This window comes from Protopterus annectens, chromosome 13.part0 (genome assembly GCF_019279795.1).
Source record: "Protopterus annectens isolate FY-2018-M chromosome 13.part0, PAN1.0, whole genome shotgun sequence".
In the NCBI taxonomy this organism is placed as follows: Eukaryota; Metazoa; Chordata; order Ceratodontiformes; family Protopteridae; genus Protopterus; species Protopterus annectens.
The window spans coordinates 1,335,096,552-1,335,117,554 of NC_056747.1; the positions used below are offsets into that span (position 1 = coordinate 1,335,096,552).

A 21,003-nucleotide genomic window follows, 5' to 3' on the forward strand; every position below is an offset into this window, starting at 1 on the left:
AGCTTCCCAGATGGCTTTCCTCACACCAGAGAAACAGATTAATTTGACAACCTACTTCAAACAAGTGGCCACAAAAACCCTGTTATCTGCAAGGCAAATACTGCAAGCCTTGGTGTTCATGGCTTCCAGCATTCTTCTAATTCCATATGCAAGACTGCATATAAGGAACCTACAATGGTATCTAAGAAGCTTATGGTGTCAACATTCTCATGATGTAGAAGCAATGATTCTTATCCTACCATGCCTACGCCTAGAGTTCCTTTGGTGGGCAGAAGCCTGCCACCAAAAAAAGGGTCCACCATTCATACTACCCCCTGCCGTCCAGACCTTAACAGACACATCAGACTATGCATGGGAGGCTCACCTGGCAGGGAAGTGCATTCAGGGCAAACGGAACCCAAGTCAAATGCACCTGCATATCAATCAAACAGAAATGTTAGCTGTACAGAATGCTCTGACAGCCTTCAAGGACCACATTCTTCCAGGACAACTAATGGTAAAGACTGACAACACCACTGTTATGCGGTACATAAGCAGGGGGGGTACACATTCTTACCCCCTCTGCAGATTAGCCATGGCATTGTGGAACACAGCCTTGAGCTACCAAATGAATCTACAAGCTCAGTTCCTGCCAGGAAAACTAAATACACTGGCAGGTGGACTAAGCAGAAACCTCATGGACCCACATGAGTGGAAACTGGAACTAAGGATTTTCAACATGTTGACAAACAAATGGGGGAGCCCAGATATAGACTTGTTTGCCTCCCCCCAGAGCTATCAATTAGGCAAATTTTGCACAAGGATTCCCCACAAACAAGCTTGGAAAGTGGATGCTGTGTCCTTCAGCTGGAAAAAACCTATCAGTTTATGCCTTTCCTCCTCTGCCTCTGCTCTCCAAGGTACTCCTAAAGATCAAACAGGGCAAGCCAAGGACGATTTTGATTGCACCAGACTGGCCATGCTAACACTGGTGTACCCCCTCTTGCGCAGTGTGTCACGGTTGGCCCCATGGCACCTGCCTCAGACTCCGTCCCTGTTGTGCCAGCAGGAGAACCAGATTATGCACCCTCAGCTTCAAACACTGAACCTAGCAGCCTGGCTAATTACCTAATCTCTCCTTTACCATCTCTCTGTAAACCAGTGATTGATATCATTTTAGAGGCAAGGAGGCCTAGTACTAGAAAATCTTATTCTGCAAAATGGAAAAGATTCTGTGCCTGGAACCAGTCTCAAGGGATGAGCAGAGCATCACCCAGTTTACCTGAGATTTTACAATACTTAACTGAGATGCTTCACAAGGGCTTGTCCTTTTTCTCCATCAAAATTCACGCCTCAGCCATTTCAGCTCATTATGACACAGAACCTCCCTTCTTCTAATACCCACTGCTCAAGCAGTTCCTCAGATGGGCCAAAAATTTAAGGACACCCAGGAGAGATCCTACTCCAGCTTGGGACCTTAACTTTGTCTTGGAGAAATTCACTTTTCCTCCTTTTGAGCCAGCTGCTACTGCAGATTTAAAATTCCTTTCTTGGAAAACAGCGTTCCTTTTAGCAATCACTTCAGCAAGAAGGATATCTGAATTACAGGCCCTTATGGCAGTGGAGCCTTTCATCATCTTTCATGCGGATAGGGTGTCCCTCGGAACCAATCCCTCCTTCATGCCCAAGGTGGTATCCAGTGTGGCTCTTAATCAGTCCATTCACTTGCCAACTTTCTTTCCTAATCCACAGAACAAAGGGGAACGGATACTGCACTCCTTAGATGTGCCCAGACAACTTAAATTCTACTTGGACAGGACTAAACCTAAAAGGAAATCTGTACAACTGCTGGTGGCATTTGCTGCAGGGACAGAGGGGAAGGCTATTTCAAAGCAAAGGCCATTGCATTCATTTCTGCTATAAGCACCATGAAAAACCTATCCCACAGGGCATCAGACCCCATTCAACCAGGGCTGCATCTACCTCTACAGCCTTTCTCAGAGGCGTCCCTACCAGGGACATCCTAGAAGCTGCTACCTGGAGTTCTGTACATACTTTTCACCAAGCATTATCATTTGCCAATTTTCTCTAAATCTAGAGCTGGCTTTGCCACTGCAGTCTTGCAGGGCCTTATAGCTGGTCCTAATGCTATTTAAATTCCTCCTCCCAACGTTAGCTTTGGGAATCTACCCAAATGTATTGACTGCAACAGTGAAACACGAAGGACATAGTACAGTTGTGTACATTTGAGTATATTCACTGTTGCAGTCCTGGTTACCCCTCCCTCTAGCCCCCTGACATCTTTTGGCTATACCTCTACTCTCCTTTACTATGCTTAAAAGCTTTTTGGTGTATTTGCTTTTTTGTTGGAGGTATAACTGTGTGTGTGTGTGTGTGTGTGTGTGTGTGTGTGTGTGTGTGTGTGTATGTATATCTATATATATATATATATATATATCTATATATATATATATATATATATATATATATATATATATATGTGTGTGTCTGTGTGTGTGTCTGTGTGTGTGTGTGTGTGTGTGTGTGTGTGTGTGTGTGTGTGTGTGTGTGTGTGTGTGTATATATTTAATTGCTTCCCATTGGGGGGCACCTGACATCTGAGGCAAGAAAAACTGATGTAATGGCGTCGGCTGCATGTTTTATACTCCTGACGACCTGACGTTACGGAGGAAGAGACAGCAACTGCAGGACCCATGACTTTGTTAATCAGGCAGACTGAGGGCTACTGCAAGCAGATAACCCAAATGTAATGACTGCAATAGTGAATACACTCAAACATCTGCATTTATGGTAAGTGTACACAACTGTACTTTCCTCCTCCTTGCCTAGCTGCTCCAGTGCTGAGGCCAATAATCAAGCCCTGGTCACTCCATAGCAGTTAAGGTTCCATCTCTTTGTATTTTGGAGGAAGAATGGCTTACTTTTTCAAAGAGCAACTATCAAGCTATATTTAACTGCTGGCTGAATTTGAGTAAACAGTATTTTTTTATATGCTAGTGTGGTCTAGCTGATGGCAGCATTATCATTAAAACAAGAAAGGGTGGGCACTGGTACTGAAGAGATGTCTGGTACTGGCAGTATGTCATCAACCCCATCTGGAAAAGTTTGTGCACTTGTTTTTGTGAAAAATAATCCAGGACAGGTTTCGGCTACTACTACTGGGAAGATTACACTTAAAGGCACTGAGTGTGGTCTGAAGTGGAAGAAATCTTGGTAAGTCCACTGATTATAGTTCTGATCTTGAGCTGTGCAGCATAAAACCTGTCTGGGCATAGAAGGTGTTTGCTATTACCCAAAATAGCATTGTACACATTTACCATATGCTCTTAAGGGCAGTCTTCCCTCTTATATTACTTAGTGCCAGAGGTGAGGATTTAAAGCCCATACTACCATATATAAGTTGTTGGCAGTAGTGCAAATTATGAGAGCATAGGCCCTGTCTGTCACATTTAATTAGCAGTAGTGGCGCTGACTGCGAGACCATAGCCCCCTGATCACTGCATATTAATTGGTTTGTAGTTGTCTAGCTATACTGCAAAACTAAACATGCACAGCCTGCAAAATAGTTTTGTCACCAGAGAGTGCATACATGTTGCCATGAGGTAATGTTGCATAACCATTTTTACTTTTTAGACAGATTAGTCAGGAAAATGGGAGGCATGAGCTCTGTAGAGTATGAAAAATTGTCACAGCTGACTAAGAATGCATACAAGAATCTTAACCCATTGGTATTCTCAGTTAGAGCGTCTTCTGTGTGGCGACATGTGTGAATGGGCGTTCCTTCGTTGAAGGTTATGCGTTAGGCCCAGCAAGCCAGCACATAAAAACTGTACTGCCAATCATTAGCGGACCGGAGTTCCGCTGTGGCAGCCCTTAACCGGGAGAAGCCGAAATACACAAATAAAATTGTCAATGATGAAGTAATAGCTGCTTTAAGTGCAACTGTGATTCAGTCCACTGAACCCAGAGACCGCTTGTTAGCAGGTGGGATTGCAGAGCATGCAGTAAAGCATCTCAATCCATCCCCAGATAACCTCAGAGTGCTACTTGAACTTAAATAAACATTAAAACTGGAAATGAGTCACATTGAAGCAGCCAAGAGAATGAAACAACATGAGGGGCAAAGGGAGGTGGACAGGTAGCAATACAGGTAGCAATAAAGGAAGGAAAGTATCTGCATGAGCTAGTCATGGAGCAGGAAAGAAGAAAGCAGCTCCAACATGAGAAAGATCTGTCAACCATACACCAGGAGCACATGAGTAATAGAGGGGAAAATGGAGTCCTAGATGCCCGAGTCAGTAGTAAATTGTTTCCTCCGTGTAAAGAAGGGTTGAATTTGATAGTTTCATCTTGACATTTGAAAAGGTGTATAAGCACCAAAATGATGAGGGGCAGTGGGTGAGTTTTTCCTAATTATTCTGCTTACAGATAAGGCAATACATGTATCAAAAATGAATGAAATGGAATGTTCTGACTAAAAGTGAAAAATGTACTTTTTAATTTTTTTAATCTGCTGAAACTATCAGAGGAGAAGTTTAGAGAATACAAGATAAAGGCCGAGGACAGCATTTGTGATTTCGAAGCAGTGGTAAGCACTTGCTTTCAGTGATGAGTAAGTGGAGGGAAATTCAAGAAGGAAGGAGTTAGATTTTGGATGGAGATCCTTAAGGAGAATAACAGCAATAATACTATATTAATAAAGTAGCAGAAAGCATACGAAGAACTTTGCCAACATGGGAATAGAGAGATGATATTCTGCCAATAGGGATGACTGCAAGTAGGAATACAGAGAACAGGCAAGAGGAGGCTGGCATTTGCTCGAGGAAACTGGCAAAGGAACCAATGTATTGGGAACAAATATTTAGAGAGGGAAAAGTAATGAAATGGAAAGAGGCCAAGAAGACATTTGGACTGCAGGCTAGTGATTGCCTTTTGAATCAAGGATTGATATTAGAGTATAGGCAAAGAGAAAGAAGGGGATAGAGGAATCTTAAGTGAAAGACCTGCAGTTTTTGAGTTTTTAGCCAAATCTAGATTAGAAGCTCTTGTTAAAAAAAGGGTAGTTAGTAGGGCATATAAAATATTGCACAAAAATGTAGGAATCAATCAGAGGAGTTTAGAAAAGATTGGGAAGAGAGATCAGATGAGGAATTTACAAAGAAACGATGAGAGGGCATATGCATGGCTCTCAAATATGCAACAAAGTCAAAAAGATGTAGGATTTTTGCCTGGAAGTGTTTGCATAGGTGGTTTTATATCCCAAGCAGACTCCAGAGAATTTTTGGCAAAAGTTGGAGGTGTGATGGGGAAGAGAGAGATCTGGGAGCACATGTTTTTGGAGTGTAATGAGTTGGCAGATTTTAAAAATTCCTTGCAGAGTGCTCTTGTCAGGAATACTGAATGAGCAAATGAGGGTAACTAAGAAAATTATTTTTTTGAACTGGATTGCATAGATATAGTATGGCCTTGTTAAGTTTAATTCTGGTGGTTGTCAAAAAGGAATTACTAGGAAATGGAAATCAAAGTCTAAACCCACTGTACTTGAAGTAGTGACTATAGTAACAGAGATAAAAGAACTGGAAGTGGGATCTTTAGAAAAGGGTAGGAGCAAATTACATAGAAACGAAATTAAAATTGTGGGAACAGTACAATGTTTTGGAGGAGGAATGAGGTTTAAGGGAAGGCAGGCATTGGATAACTTTTATGTAATGTTGGATTGACTATATTATGTGGAACAATATATGTGATCTATAATGTTGGTAAATATGAAGTAGTTTGATTACTTTTATATAAAAGTAAGTTTGCCTATGTCTTTAATGATAATTCAATAAAGATGTTTACAAACAATAACTGCTAACCATATTTTCCTTCAGTATAATTTTAAAGAGGTCTGACTCGCCTTAATCCATGTCTAGCTGGTTTTAAGGGCTGATCAGCATTAAGGGGTGTGTCATCCACCTTCTGGATAATACCGATCCGAAGTTGTCGCCTTCATTTGTTCTTCAATCTGTGGGTTCAGATCTGAGGCTCCGATCTGACTTGGCCTCATACTAAAGCTCTAGGATCCGAAATCTGAGCTCCGCCCCTGCCTATAATGTTCCACTTGCCCTCATCCCCCAGATCTCATTTGCTGCACTTCAGGGAAGCATCAGAATTGTGTTTTTTCTGGGCTCCTCAGGGGTTTCAGTAAGTCTGAGAAATTTTCCCTTTTTTTCCTTCTATTATATATATTTTCTATTTGTTATATATATATATATATATATATATATATATATATATATATATCGTAATTAGTTGTCTACTGCTAGTGGTTTTCTTTTGTATCCCTTCCTACCCGCCATCTTTTTCTTTATCCATATAAAAAAAAATTCCTCTTAAATTTGTATGTTTTTTCTCTTGGAGTTATAGTGTGCTTTCTAGTTGGTGTTTTTGCTGTTTATCTTGATTATTGCAGTACTGCTGACTCCAAACCCATGGGTTTTAAGAAATGTCATGTGGGCACAAAATTTCTCTCTCCGATGCCTGCTCTGAATGTGTAGTCTGTCTTGGAGCCATTCACTTAGACTACTTCTGCTCCATATATGCTGATTTAAACCATCATCTTCTTTCGGCTGTTCCCTTTAGAGGTCGCCACAGCGAATTATCTGTTTCCATTTCTTCCTGTCCTCTGCATCTTCCTTGTGTCACACCAACCCACCTTCATGTCCTCTCTCACCACATCCATAAACCTTATCTTAGGCCTTCCTCTTTTTCCTGTTACCTGGAAGCTTCATCCTTAGCATCTTTTTCCCAATATACTCAACATCCCTCCTCAGCACATGTCCAAACCAGTGTAACCTTGCCTCTCTGGCTTTGTCTCCAAACCTTCCAATCTGGGCTGACCCTCTAATATACTTATTCCTGATTCTGTCCACCCTCGTCACACCCAGTGCAAATCTTAACATCTTTAACTCTGCCAAATCCATTTCTAACTCCTGCCTTTTTGTCAATACCACTGTCTCCAACCCATATAACATAGCTGGTCTCACTGCCCTCTTGTAGACCTTCCCTTTCACTCTTACTGGTACTCGTCTGTCACAAATCACTCCTGACACTCGTCTCCACCCTCTCAGGCTTGCCATCAGTGCTGATCTTGTAGTTTTCCCCTGAGCCAGTTGCCTTGAGGCCCAAGTCCCCTGTCCTATTCTTCAACCATCTAGACTGGTTACCAGATCACCGTCTGTTGCTTCTTCTGCTAGGTCTTCCCGCTGCCTCTCCAAAGCTGAGGTAGACCGTCTGATGATGAAATTCCTCAAGGCACAAATCCAGCTGGGGATTTTGCTTGCTCAGTCCTCCTCTGGATCATTGAGCCACGTACCTGCCTTTGCTGTGATATCTGCTTCTCTAATCTGACCCCCCGTTTCGGAGTTATCGGGCCCAAACATACTAGAGCTGAGGCATTGCAGCTGACAGATGCGGTTACCTTGACTCCAGTCTCCTGATTCGCCCGGCTCCGACCATATCAGAGTAGAGTGGTTCTCAGAGCCATAGCTTTGGTGTCTGGTCCGAAAGGGTTGACATTGGTTACGAACATTTTGGAGCCCCCCCCCCCCCCTCCTTGGGGCTTCGGTGCTTGATAGCTTGGCTCAATGAGCCTGGCACAGTGGAATCTATCCCTAAACACCCAGATGAGATCTGTCGCTCGTCCCTGTCTAACATAGATGACAAGCAGGTGGGTAGATGCTTTAATGCATAGAAACGCATCAGGATGGATAGCAGCGTCATAAAATGTAAACTAACTGGTTAACAGACAGACCTTGCAGACATACATGCTTACATCACAACAGCTTACTACAAAATGGCAGTCGGGCTCACACGTGCTCTGTATTTATGCACTTGTGCAAGCCCATGGATAGCTTCCTAAAGATACATGCACATACTTTGATCTACATCCTCCCTCTTAAAAAGACTGCCCTTCATAAAAACAACATTGGATTTAGACATGCATTATTATAGACATTAGAAACAAAACACAATGTTCATGTCCAAGTTGCCATGTATCGTTACATGGTCTGGAGATATGACCGTATCTAGTAATACAACAATCTGAACTGAATTTATCAACAGGCACAGTCTTCGGTGAACAACTCTTATCAAGAACCTCTGGATTTGTCACAAGAACGGGAATGTCCTTTGGAACTTCCTCTGGAATTGGAACACTGGACAACTCACTCTTAGATAAGAGTCTTTCTCACAGGCTATATGCTGTGGTATAGGCTCAGACACTGGCATCAAATGTTTCTGATTCCACCAAAACTCTGCTCCTTGTGATTCCACAATGTACACTCTCGGCAAATACTCTTCACGACTCCAATCCAATCATAACCTTTGGACGTTTGCATCCTTACCACCACTTCTTCTCATAATGGATTGAGCAGTTTGCTGGTGTTATCATAGTAGGATTTCTGGGTTAAATGCTTCTTCAATAGATTGATTTTCATTAATCTGTTGTTGTTAACACATGGAACCAACAACTGCCTACTGATTAGTAATGAGGTTCTGGTTTGTCCTGCCAGAGGCAAACTGGAATGCTTTGATGGCCAAACTTGATTAATAAAGTGGTTGAGCCTTTGTAAAACTGGATCTGTGGCTGTATGGTCTCTCAGCTCATCAAGACGTGTGGAAGAAAAATTTCTCACTTCCATGACTGCAAAATCAAGGTTCTCATTCTCATGCTGTTCAGTGATGTTCCTTGGCGATCTCGATAATGTATCAGCAAGATAAAGAAGTTTGCCTTTTTTGTAGATGAGTGAAATTATACTTTTGCAATCTTAGCATCATGCTTTGCACTCTAGCTGGAGCTATATGCGTAGGCTTTCTCAAGATGGTGACTAGAAATGGCGGACTAGCACTTCTGCGTTTCAGGACATCAAATGCTCTTTGGTGTTGCTCTAACCAAGAGCAGGATATATCTTTACGTGTCAGCTCTCTAAGCAGTGATGATAGTTGGGTCAAGTCTGAAATGAACCTGCCTTGATAGTTAACCATTCAAGAAAACGTTGCAGGGCTTGAACATTTTCTGGAGCTGGCATCTCTAAGATGGCTGTTTCCTTAGAAGTGTCTGGTCATAGGCCAGAACTAGTAAATAAATGATCAACATAAGTAGTCTCTTGTAGCCTGAATTTGCATTTCTGTGGATTGAGCTTAAGATTCACGTGTTCTTTTCAGAACTTTTCTGAGGTTTGTCATGCTCAGCTTCACTATTACCTCCTAGTAGTATGTCGCCTACTACAATAGCACAAGGAACCCAGAAATAAATTGCTCTATTTTACGCTGAAAGACTTCGACTTCGCTCGGAGAATTTATCCCAAATGGCATTCTCAAAAATATGTACCTGCCAAACAGAGTACTAAACGTGGTGAGCAATGATGATTTCTTGTCAAGCTGAATTTGTCAAAATGAACTCTCTGCATCTAAGATGGAAAAACATCTGGCATTTGGTATCAGAGCTGTGACTTCTTGGACTGTGTACCTTGGATGATGGGGTCTTTTTAGTGCTTTGTTCAAATCTCGTGGATCAATACATATTCTGATGCCATTTGAGCTTTTCTTATGAGCTACCACCATGGAAGAAACTCATTCAGTTGGAGCTGATGAACCTACTGGACAAATCACACCTTGTCACACCATTTTATCTGCTTTGACTCTGTCCTGCATAGATATTGGAACTTTTCCAGCTGGCATGCTGACATCTGGGTCTAACTTCATGGAGTACACAACTGGAAGTTTCCGCAATTTGTCTTCAAAAAGATCAGCATAGGTAGAAAAAATATACTGGGTGAAATTAGAGCAGTGGTCTTTCAAGATAACTTGGTGGACTTCCTTATTAAATGAAAGCAGTCCCATTTTCAGTCTCTGAGCCCTAAGGACTGGACGTGCTTCTTGACAACATAAAATAAGTTGTAACATCTCCCAGCAGAGTAACTTGAAAGCACTACAGAGCCTTCAGTTTGAATTTCTTAACCACCATAAGCAACAAGTTTCGCACACCTTGCCAAATCACCATGACACACTCCAAATGTTTCTGCTGACATAACATTGCACTTGGAACCTGTGTCAACTTTGACCTCTTTGGGTTTTCCATGTATGTGAACAGTACAAAATACTTAATTCTTTGCCCTTAAATCTACTGCATTAACCGTTTCATGATGCACTGGCACATCAGCAACATAAAGAGTAGGGTTGTGGCTTTCTTAGTGATCAACTCATTTCTTAAAAATGTCCCCAGTGGGGCTTTTTATTTACAAAACTTCTTGAAATTATTCCACTTATAGCATTTGTGGCATTGCTGACCAAAAGCTAAACATTTCCCCTATTGGATTAATTATTTACACCACAATTATGACAGTTGGCAATGGAACTATGTTAACATGTGCCCTCACTCTTATGCCTGTTTGCTAACTCACTCTTATACTTTACTGAGACTATGTGAACTCTGGAGTTTGCTGGAAAGCTCTGGGCTTTACCAGTGGGTGCTGCAGGAGCTGCAGTTGCTGCCATGTGCTTGCACCTGTTTCTTTTAACCACGGGCTGTGTACTATCAACATGAGCTCTGGAAGTTACTGGAAGCATGCGTGTCTCATTTGTAAGCATATGTGTGTGCTTTTCTGTGAGCTCATATATCTGACAAATCTCAATGGCCTTATTCAAAGATAAATCACTGTCCTAAAGCAAAGTTTTTCCTCACAGCATCATCTTTTATACCCCACACAAGTCTGTCTTTTATCAACTCATCCCTTAAATCACCAAATCTGCACATTTTAGCCTTGTTTCTCAAGTCAGTTATATATGCTGCAAATGTTTTGCTAGGCTTTTGATCTCTTATATAAAATAAGTGCCTTTCTCCTTTGTAACATTTAGCTGGGGTTACACATTTCTCTAAATTTATGTTCAGGGTCCTCCCTTGACTCAGCTGGTACAGCAATATGACTGCTTTCCCTCTCTCCTGCATAGACAGCAGGTGCATAACAAATGAATGTTCCCTTTGTGTGGCTTATGATCCAGCTAAATTAAGCAGAATAAATGCCTTTGTATGGACATCTTTATCAGAAAATGCAGCCTGTATGAAAATTCCATACTCTTGCTCAAACACTCTCCAGTTCTCTGCAATATTTTTGTCAAACACAAGTGCACTTGGTTTTCTAAATCTGTCTGCCATGCCCACAAAGTATGCAATGACACTGAATATCTGGCCCTTGTAATTATGTATGAACAAACTGTTCTGTCAGCTTATAATGACATTCATATGCAGAATAAACTTTTTCAAATACTGTACTTTGCAAAATATGCTCTGAAATGACTGTATCTTGCAAAATAAATTTACTGCAATAATGCACAAACGTGAACGCTTTATACACTTCTGTTAATTCAAATATCTTTAATACAAAAAATACGTGCTTAGCGAAAATGCCATTGTTTCCTCTTATTCGTTTTCTGCAATTCAGACTTTATTTAAAACATTTTTCTTAGTAAATCTAATATTTTATCTATATCGGAAATATCAGTTTATTCGAATATCATTTAGACTCTTCTGTATGCCTTGTTTCATATATTGTGAATACGAAATAAGTAACCAGAACACGAGTAAAAAACAAGAAAATCTTGAATATTAACGCAGTTTTATTTTTTAAGAAAAAGCTGCGCCACATACAAAATTTTCCCACAAAGATAAACATGACAGTAAAATCAGTTGTAAAAGTTCCCTCTGAAAACTTTAAATACCAATAAATAAATGAAAAAAAAAATAATAAAATAATAAATATAAATAAACTATTAAAAAAAAAAAAAAAAAAACTCTCAAATTATCTCCCTAAATTTTTAAACTGCATTGATATTACAGTTTTTTTCATTGTCCGGGGCTTTGAAGGCATTCAAAATTGCCATTCAAGCTCACGGGACTCAACATCAACCCAAGTGGTCCACCCAATGTCCCTTGGTCCAAAATCAATAATACCAAAATAAAGGCAAAAGAACATCCTTTGTCAACATGCTTAGCTAAAGCTTTGTCACCCTTATTTTTTTATTTATAATTATTATATGTTGGTAATAGGGCTTCCTCCGTTCTTCCACGTCTTTCCAATTCCAATGTAGAAGGCAAGCAACACAAGCTAACACAAGCACAGCAACATAGGTTAATTTTAGTTTTTTTTAGTATTTCCTATTCCCAGAATTTTCCAATTCTTAGGTTTTATATAAGGGAATATACAGGTTTTACATTACAAGAAAGAACTTATTTATTGCTTTAATTTTAAAAATAAATGTTTTTTTCTTTTCCTTTTCTTTTAAATACTATTAAAGGAAACTTAAATAAATTTAAAGGGGAGGCGAACCAAAATTTTCATAACAGTTCTTTCAGCACCAAAAATGAACCAGAAGTTGATGCCATGGATGAAATTAATATCACATTAAACGTAATAATGAAAATAATAATGATCAACATGAACTGTTTATCACTATTTTTATTTTGATCAAAGTTTAAAGGTGTGTTTAACAATGTGTTATGTAAATTTAACTACATCAAGATTCAAAATATTCAAAGGAGTGATCTGAGAAGTGACTAGCTTGAAGTGACCCTCAAAACCTCATTAGACAACTCACAACTCACAAAAACAATTTAGAAGGATAGCAATCAAACAAAACATCAAAAACAAAAGGAGAGTACTGCAGGCTCTAAAAAAAGCTGAATTCTTACAGCTTATTAGCTCCAGCCCTTCCTTTACTGCTGCCCTTTTGTTTGTCTGAATGAAAGGTGCAAAAAGCTTTCAAAAAAGAAAAAGAAGTGATGGAAGATGTTAATACATTGGGCCCCTAATACAATTGGACATCAAGGTAGTCCTCCTCCTTTGTAGAAAAGTTCTCCTTTAAAGTTCAAGAAAGCTCAAGAAATTGATGTTTTTGACAATGGCGTTGACACTTATTGATTTTAAATCATTATCAAACAGGAAACAGGATGAATCACCTTTCCAAGATCTGAAAATATCATGCAAAAAATTTCAAAAAAAGGTGATAAAACAAAAAAAATCTTTCCAAAAAAGTTGCCACAAAGAGATTCCACACACACACACACAAATTTTCTTTGAAAAATCACCCCACAAATGAAAAAAAACAATGCAAATAAATAAATGAAACAAAAATGAAAGGACAATTTCCAATAACTCAAGAGACCAGATCAAAATCTATCCCAATCCCCTCCCCGTGCCGTCAAAATTACAAAAACTACCTATATCCCAATTGATGATGCAGAATGGAATTATCTATTACATCTATTGTTAGAAAATTTATTATGCCGTCAGAATGGAGGTATTTTGTTAATATTGTTAATATTGCTTAGGAATGACCATGAGTCCTTACATATGCTTGAAATTGTCTAATGTATTTAGACATAACCATGAACATGGGTGAGTCAATGATGAACTTCCATATGATATCTCTCATTCTATGATCTTGGGTGAAGGATTTATTGGATCCATTATAATCTATCCAATGCCAATATAATTTTAGCTTTTAAAAAATTCATATAAAATAAATAAAATTATATCAAAAACATAAATCCCTGTAATAACCTAAATATACCTAATAACCTCCTGTTAATATCAATATAACATTCTGCTCACCTCATTAAAAGAGGTCAATAAAAAATAAAATTCATCCCATATATGAAAATTCATCCATCCTTACTTAATCCATGATTACTTCCCCCCTCCTTTGTCCGGGTAATTACTAATTGATCGTTTTGCATGCCTCCTGTTCTTTTTTGGGCCTGTTGCTTTTTCTTGTGAGAAAAATAAACTTTAAGAAAGTCAACTTTTGCGTTGAAAAAAATAAATTAAACAACATCTCAAAAGCAAAAAAATAACAAACAAACTTGGGTTAAATTAAAACATAAATTTACCAAGAGTTAAAAAAGTAAGGGGCATGTATTCAAAAAAAAAAAACTAAAAACAATTATAACCTAAAAACTTTTCAGTAACTAATTCATGGAACAATAGTAGAAAATAGTTGGGTCTAAAAGGATGCTTCAAATAAATATAGATCATAGAAAATATTCAGAAAAGAAAAAATATCAATAGTTAGTCATTATCCTAGAGCCAAAATAATCTAGTAAACAGGGCCAAGGATAGGCATTCAGTGGGGCTGAACCATCAATAGAAGGATAGGTATAGATTCTAGGCAGGGGTTAATGGTATCAAACCAAGTTTTTATGATTTATCTGAAGAAGCTGCAGTGAATACGAAATAGATTGAGCAAGTTTTAATATTTGAAATCCGTTTCTGACCTGTTTTGCAAATTGAGTGCAGTAGGGATGATTCAGTGCTGTATATTCCTGCAGTACCAAATGGGTGCCTCTCAGACTCAAATGGAAGAAACTGGAGCTCTTTCTAGCAACAAGTCATTTTCACCATGCTTCCTTTAACACCATGCCCTTTTAGACATCCCACTTCTGACAACATGTTGCTCATCCCTCTCTAACATAGATGACAAGCAGGCGGGGTATTTCATTTAGATGCCATAGATATAGCCAACCTGTTGGCAGACAGCTTCAGTGAAAACTCACCCCCCGTCACTCCATCAGTAAACCAGGACATCACCAGTACTTGTCCCCCTCCCCTCATCACCAGGGAACCATCTTTAATGCCCTCTCAAAGGCAAAAAGTACAGTCTTCATGGGACCCAGTAACATTCTTGGATGAATCCTACATGAACTCTGTTATGAGCTCTCAGCTTCATTAGGCACCCTATTCAATCAAAGCCTGAGCACCAGCTTTCTCCCAGCTGAATGGAGGGCAGCCACTGTCATCCCTCTACACAAAGGTGGAACATCCACTAACCCAGGCAGTTATAGGTCCATCATCCTAACTAGCTTGATCTGCAAGGCCATGGAATGCATTATCATGGACCTTATAAACAAGGACATTGGCAACCTACAAATGCTTGACCCCACACAGTTTGATTTTGTCAAAGGTCGATCATGCCTGTTAAACTTGGTCAATTTCTTCAAAACAGTCACCAAAGCCATAGATGAGGGGAAGTGCATACCGCTACCTTGACCTAGCCAAAGCCTTCGACACCATTCCTCACTTGGACATAATAGATAAACTCTTCCAGCTAGGCATCAACTTGTATGTTGCCAGCTGGGAAGCTAACTGGCTCACTGATGAAACCCACTCAGTCAAAATAGGGTAAGCCAGCTCTAGTAGTAGACCCATAATGAGCAGTGTACCGCAAGGATCAGCCTTGGGGCTTCTACTGTTTGGGATATACTTTTCTGAGGTGCAAGCCAAAGCCAGTGGTCTGTGGCTGACAAAGTTTGCAGATGACTGCAAACTGGGTGCTGTCTTAAATTCCCCTAGTGATGTGAACATCCTCCAAGAGAGCTTTACCCAAACTAATGACTGGTGCCAGAAGTGTATCCTCAAACTTAATACCAAGAAATGCATCATTATCCCCTTTGAGATAAATGGCACCCTCACTAATTATCACATTAATAACAATGTACTAAGCACACAATCAGTTGTGAAGGACTTGGGCACCCAGGTTGATAGCAACCTGACTTTTGACCACTACGTTGCATCTGTTGTGCAGAGGGCTTTCTCCATGGCCCACCTCATAAATAAGGGTATTTCATCCAGGAACAAGGAGGTCTTAACATCCCAGTACTTCTCCCTTACCAGACCCATTATCGATTACAGTGCCCCTTTCGGCATGTACCTTGCCAAACACATGCAGCAGCTGGAGAGACCACAGAGGTTCCTGACCAGGAAAATCCAGGGTATCAAACACCTGTCATATACAGATAGGCTAAAAGCCCTGTCCCTCTACTCAGTCTCATACAGACTGCTCAGAGGTGACCTGTATCTGGCATACAAGGCTATCTTAGACCCAGCCTTGATGGAGTTGCTGCATATCCGTACATCAAACTCCACTCACACAACGCACGTGCAAGGCCTTAACCTGGTCTATGACATAAATAGAACTTGTTGGCAGAGAACAGATTTGCGTCCCAAAGACTCCCCCATCTGTGGAATAGACTCCCTCTCCATGTGAAGCAGAGTATCTCTCTAGCCCTCTTTAAGAGGAACCTGGACTGGATAGGAAACAGAAAATACACCCCTGGGATCCCACCTGTGTCCCTGCTGGACAGCGGAAATGGATGTTGACTCTGAGGGAACATGGGCGAAATTCTTGGCTAGGCTTACAAGGGCCTCCAGGCCAGTAGCCTAGTATTATCATATGAAACTATTTTAATACATATAAACACATCAGTATGAATAGCATCATAAAATATAAACAAACTGATTAACAGGCAGACTTTATAGACATACATGCTTACATCTCAACAGCTTACTACAAAATGGCAGTCAGGCTCACACGTGCTCAGTAAAGGAACTGAGCCAGCAAAGCTTCACTATCCCTCCCACCCTGAAACAGGGAATCCAGGGCTTTGGACAGTTTTGATAAGCGGGTATATGCTTCAGTGACCTTTGCATTGCGAGGGCTGAATTATTTGGAACATGTAACCAGGCTACAGAGGTAATTAGTAAAGGAACTCTGTAGTTCTGCCACAGAGTCCATGTCTTTTTCCTCCAGGATGGCCACCCTACAGTCCGTTTCTAAAATGGTCCATGAGGTTAATGTCTCATGCTGCAGAAAGTACCTGTAGGGTGACTGGTTCAGGCATTACAAACAGTCACCACACCTGGATGCGGCAGTTTGATTTCTCAGAACCTTATAAGATATCTTTCACCAATGCCCAGTTTGGAGCAACCCTATTTGGACCAGCAAAGATGCACTCTCCCAAAGTGAAAAGGACAGAAAGACCTTGTCTGCTGTCGGAATCTGCTTTGCTACCCAAAATGGGCCTTTTTGGGGTACCAGTGTGGGAGTAAAAAGTTGTGGTTTCAAATATCCCAAGGTCCTTTCCTGGATTTACAGGGAGACTTTCCTGGCAGAGGGGGAAATATTCCTAATGGCAGACGCTGCCCCTGAGGTGGGGGGGGGGCGTCCGATGAACCAAGGGTCTCTGGATACCTTCCCAGACAGGCCCAATTGACATTCCTGAAGGACTGCCTGACTATTCATCTCTGCAAGCAGTCGGGGGACATTTGTCATTACAACCAGCAGCTTATTAAGCCATCACAAATTTTTTTTTGGTGTTAAAAATTATATCCAGAGGTTATTTCATACCCTTTTTCCAAAGTACCTCCCCAACCAGGAATCTCCCTGATGTTCCACCCAATCAGAGGGTGGCTGCAGCCGTAGATTTCAAAGCTGCTCGCAAAAAGAGTCATCCAAAGTGTCCCCCAAGTCCAGCAAATCAGGAACCAATCACAGTTCTGAGTGTTTGTTTCAGTTCATTCTGCCCTTCCTACAGAAAGTTGATTTTGATGTGCTTTGTAGACCTCCAGGATACGTACTATCACATCAAGATGAACAGGGACTTCAGGAGGTTTCTCCATTTCCGGCTGGGGACCAGTCACTACCAGTTCAGAGTGCTACTCCCCTTTGGTGTCACCACAGCCCCCAGGGTGTTCACCAAATGCAGTAGTGGCAGCTCACCTAAGACTATAGGAATTCCAGGTGTTTCCCTATCTGGACGATTGGCTCCTAACTGCTCCCACCAGGTATCGACTCCTAAAAGCTTGAGACTTGTTTGTCTTTCGGCTTTTCCCGGTTAGAGGTTGCCACAGCGGAACTCTGGGCCGCTAATGATTGGCAGCGGATTTTTATGGTACCGAGTTGCCAGCCCGACGCCCAACCTTCAAAGAAGGCACACCCATTCACGCACAGACCTACCAGCATGTCTTTAAACATCACTTGACCACCGGGAGGAAATACAGACCCCACACAGGAGGCGCTCCAGTTGAGAATCGAGCGGGAGAACCTCTTACTGTGAGGCAACAATGCTAACCGCTAAACCACCGCAGCCTAAAAGCCTGAGACTATAAATCTAAAAAAGTCTCATCTTCAACCAGTACAGAAAATAGATTTCACTGTTGGCCCTCCTGGACACCACTTGTTCTTTAGCTCTTCTTCCTCCAGACAGAATCTCCACCTTGAGAACCCATTTCAAGCAAATCCTGGATATTCCTTCTCCACTGGCAAGTCTTGTTCTAAGAGCGTTTGGGTCCATGGCTGCCAAAACTCTTGTTCCAATAGCATGACCTTCGTATGAGAGTACTTTACTTTATTGGACCTTGGCAAGTCCAATGGTCCTTTCGTTGATATCCGCTGAATCATCAGATCAGAATCTCTCGAGCATGCAAACAATCTCTTCTCTGGTGGTGCCAATTGGCAGGCCTCCATCAAGGCCGACCATTCATCCTTTGTCCTCCAAAGGCCGCAGTGACCATGGATGCTTCCCAGTTTGGGAGGGAAGGGCATTATCTGGGACAGACAGTCCAGGGCACGTGGTCTCCTCTAGAGACCAGTTTGCATATAAACATCCTGGAGATGAGAGCGGTGCTTCTTGTGTTGCAATCTTATCTTCCAGTGGGAACCACTGCAATTCAGATGGACCACATGTCAATGGTCTGGTACATCACCAAACAGGGAGGAACCAAGTCTTGCCCCCTTGTGTCTAGAGACTGTGAGGTTATGGCAATGGGCGATCTCTTCCAACTGCTTTCTAATAGCAACGCACATTCTGGGGAAGTCAAACATCCTGGCAGACAAGCTCAGCAGAACCATTCTGATGCCTCACGAGTGGTCTCTAAATGCTACAGTGGCAAATATGATCTTCCAGAAATGTGGACAACTTTGCTGCGATCTCTCTGCATCTCATTCCATCATCAAGTACAGTGAGTTTTTTGCCCTAATCCCTCCTCAGGGGCAGTCACCGAAAGACGCTCCATGTTTGGGCCTCTGGTCTGCTTTATTGCTTACCCTCCTCTTCCTCTCATTCCCAAGTTTCTGTAAAAAGCTCAGAGGTTGAAATGCAAAGTAATCCTCATTGGTCCATTTTAGCCTCGACAAGAATGGTTTCCTCTCCTTTTGTCTCTCCTAGTTTGTCCACCATGGACTCTGGATCCCTCTCCAGATCCTCTGTCCCACCCATCAAGGTACTCGCACCCAGATCTTCAGAAACTGAAATTAACTGATTGGTTACTTCATTTCCAATGATTGGTTAGAACTTCTAGGCTTTCATCCTCAGTTAGGAAGATTCTGATTGCAGCGCACAAGCCATCCATTAGGAAAATGTAGCATAGCAAGTGGAAGAGGTTCTCCATTTGGGCTCATCAAAACCAACTGGATCCCTTTACAGCTTCTGCTTTTTTAGACTTTCTGGCATCCATTTTTCATAATGAAGCTTGTTTCTCTGTGGTGAGAGTGCAATTGGCAGCCATTTCCAACTTTCACATTGGGGAAAATTCTCGCTCTTTGGCCTTGTCTAAGTTGTGCAAGGCCTTTTTGAAAGGTACCATTCTTCTTCACCCTCCTATTAAGAATCCTGCTCTACCTTGGGACGTTACTATGGTTTTGAAAGCTCTAGTTTTCCCTCCTTTTGAGCCTTCTGCTAAGGTTGATTTAAAGTTTTTGACCTGGAAAACCATCTTTTTAGTGGCCATCACTTCAGCTGAGAGTATCTGAATTACAGGCTTTATCTTGTAAGCCTCAATATTTAATTTTTCATAATGACAGAGTTGCTTTGTATATTAATTCTTACTTTCTGCCCAGGATTGCTTCTGAGAGTAACCTAAACCAAGTTATCAATCTCCCTATGTTTTTTCCCCTAATTTCCAAAACAAAGGAGAGTAGCAACTTCATATGCTGGAGATGCACAGACAGCTTCACTTCTACTTGTACAGGACTAAACTTTTCAGAAAATCTGACCAGCCTTTCATTTCCTTTTCAAAGATCAAACTGGGAAAACCAGTTTCCAAGGTCACACTGGCCAACTGGATTACTAGTTGCATTGCACTTGCTTATTCTACAAAGGGCATTCCTTTGCCTTGTTGGATTAAGGCCCATTCCACTATATTTGTGTCTACTTCCTCCTGCTTTCTGGTCTAAACTTCCCATTAATGAGATTTGTGCAATTACAACCTGGTCAAACCCCCTGTACCTTTATATCTCATTACAAGTTGGACGTTATTTCCAGGAACAGGGCTTCCTTTGGGTCTGCTGTGCTCCAGAATATTCTTCCATGCGGGCCTACCAAGTTTTTTTCTGTAGATGGAGACTGCCCCACAGGTTGAAGAACAAATGAAGGCAACAACTTCAGATAAAGAAGTTATATACTCACCATAACATTCCATATGAGTTGTTACCTCTCAGTTGTTCTTCAACCTTCCCTCCCTCCATCCCCCTACCTGTTTTGTAGGGCCTAGCAGAGATGTATATAAATACTTCCTTGCTCTTTGAGCTCACGATGTGATCCTTTCTGGTTTCCTCTGCCTTTTTGTGTGATCTGCACACACAGACACACACGCAGACAGACACACACGCAGACAGACACACACGCAGACAGACACAGAGATGCAGACAGACACAGAGATGCAGACAGACACAGAGATGCAGACAGACACAGAGATGCAGACAGACGCAGACACATACACACACACACATGCAGACACATACACACACACACATGCAGACACATACACACACACACATGCAGACGCAGACACATACACACATGCAGACGCAGACACATACACACCCACACACATGCAGACGCAGACACATACACACACACACATGCAGACGCAGACACATACACACACACACACACACATGCAGACGCAGACACATACACACACACACACACACACACACATGCAGACACACACACACATGCAGACACACACACACATGCAGACACATACACACACACGCATGCAGACGCAGACACATACACACACGCAGACAGACACATACACACACTTCCTCATATCCAAACCCACAGGTTGAAGAACAAATGAGGCAACAACTCAGATGGAACGTTATGGTGAGTATATAACATTT

The 21,003-nt window shown here is 41.3% G+C and overlaps 1 protein-coding gene across 1 annotated transcript in view; it reads left to right on the forward strand.

Moving 5' to 3' along the window:
* Positions 1-21,003, forward strand: part of RDM1 (RAD52 motif containing 1) — a 502,099-nt gene that overhangs the window by 159,437 nt on the left and 321,659 nt on the right. The gene's annotated exons all lie outside the window — the stretch shown is intronic.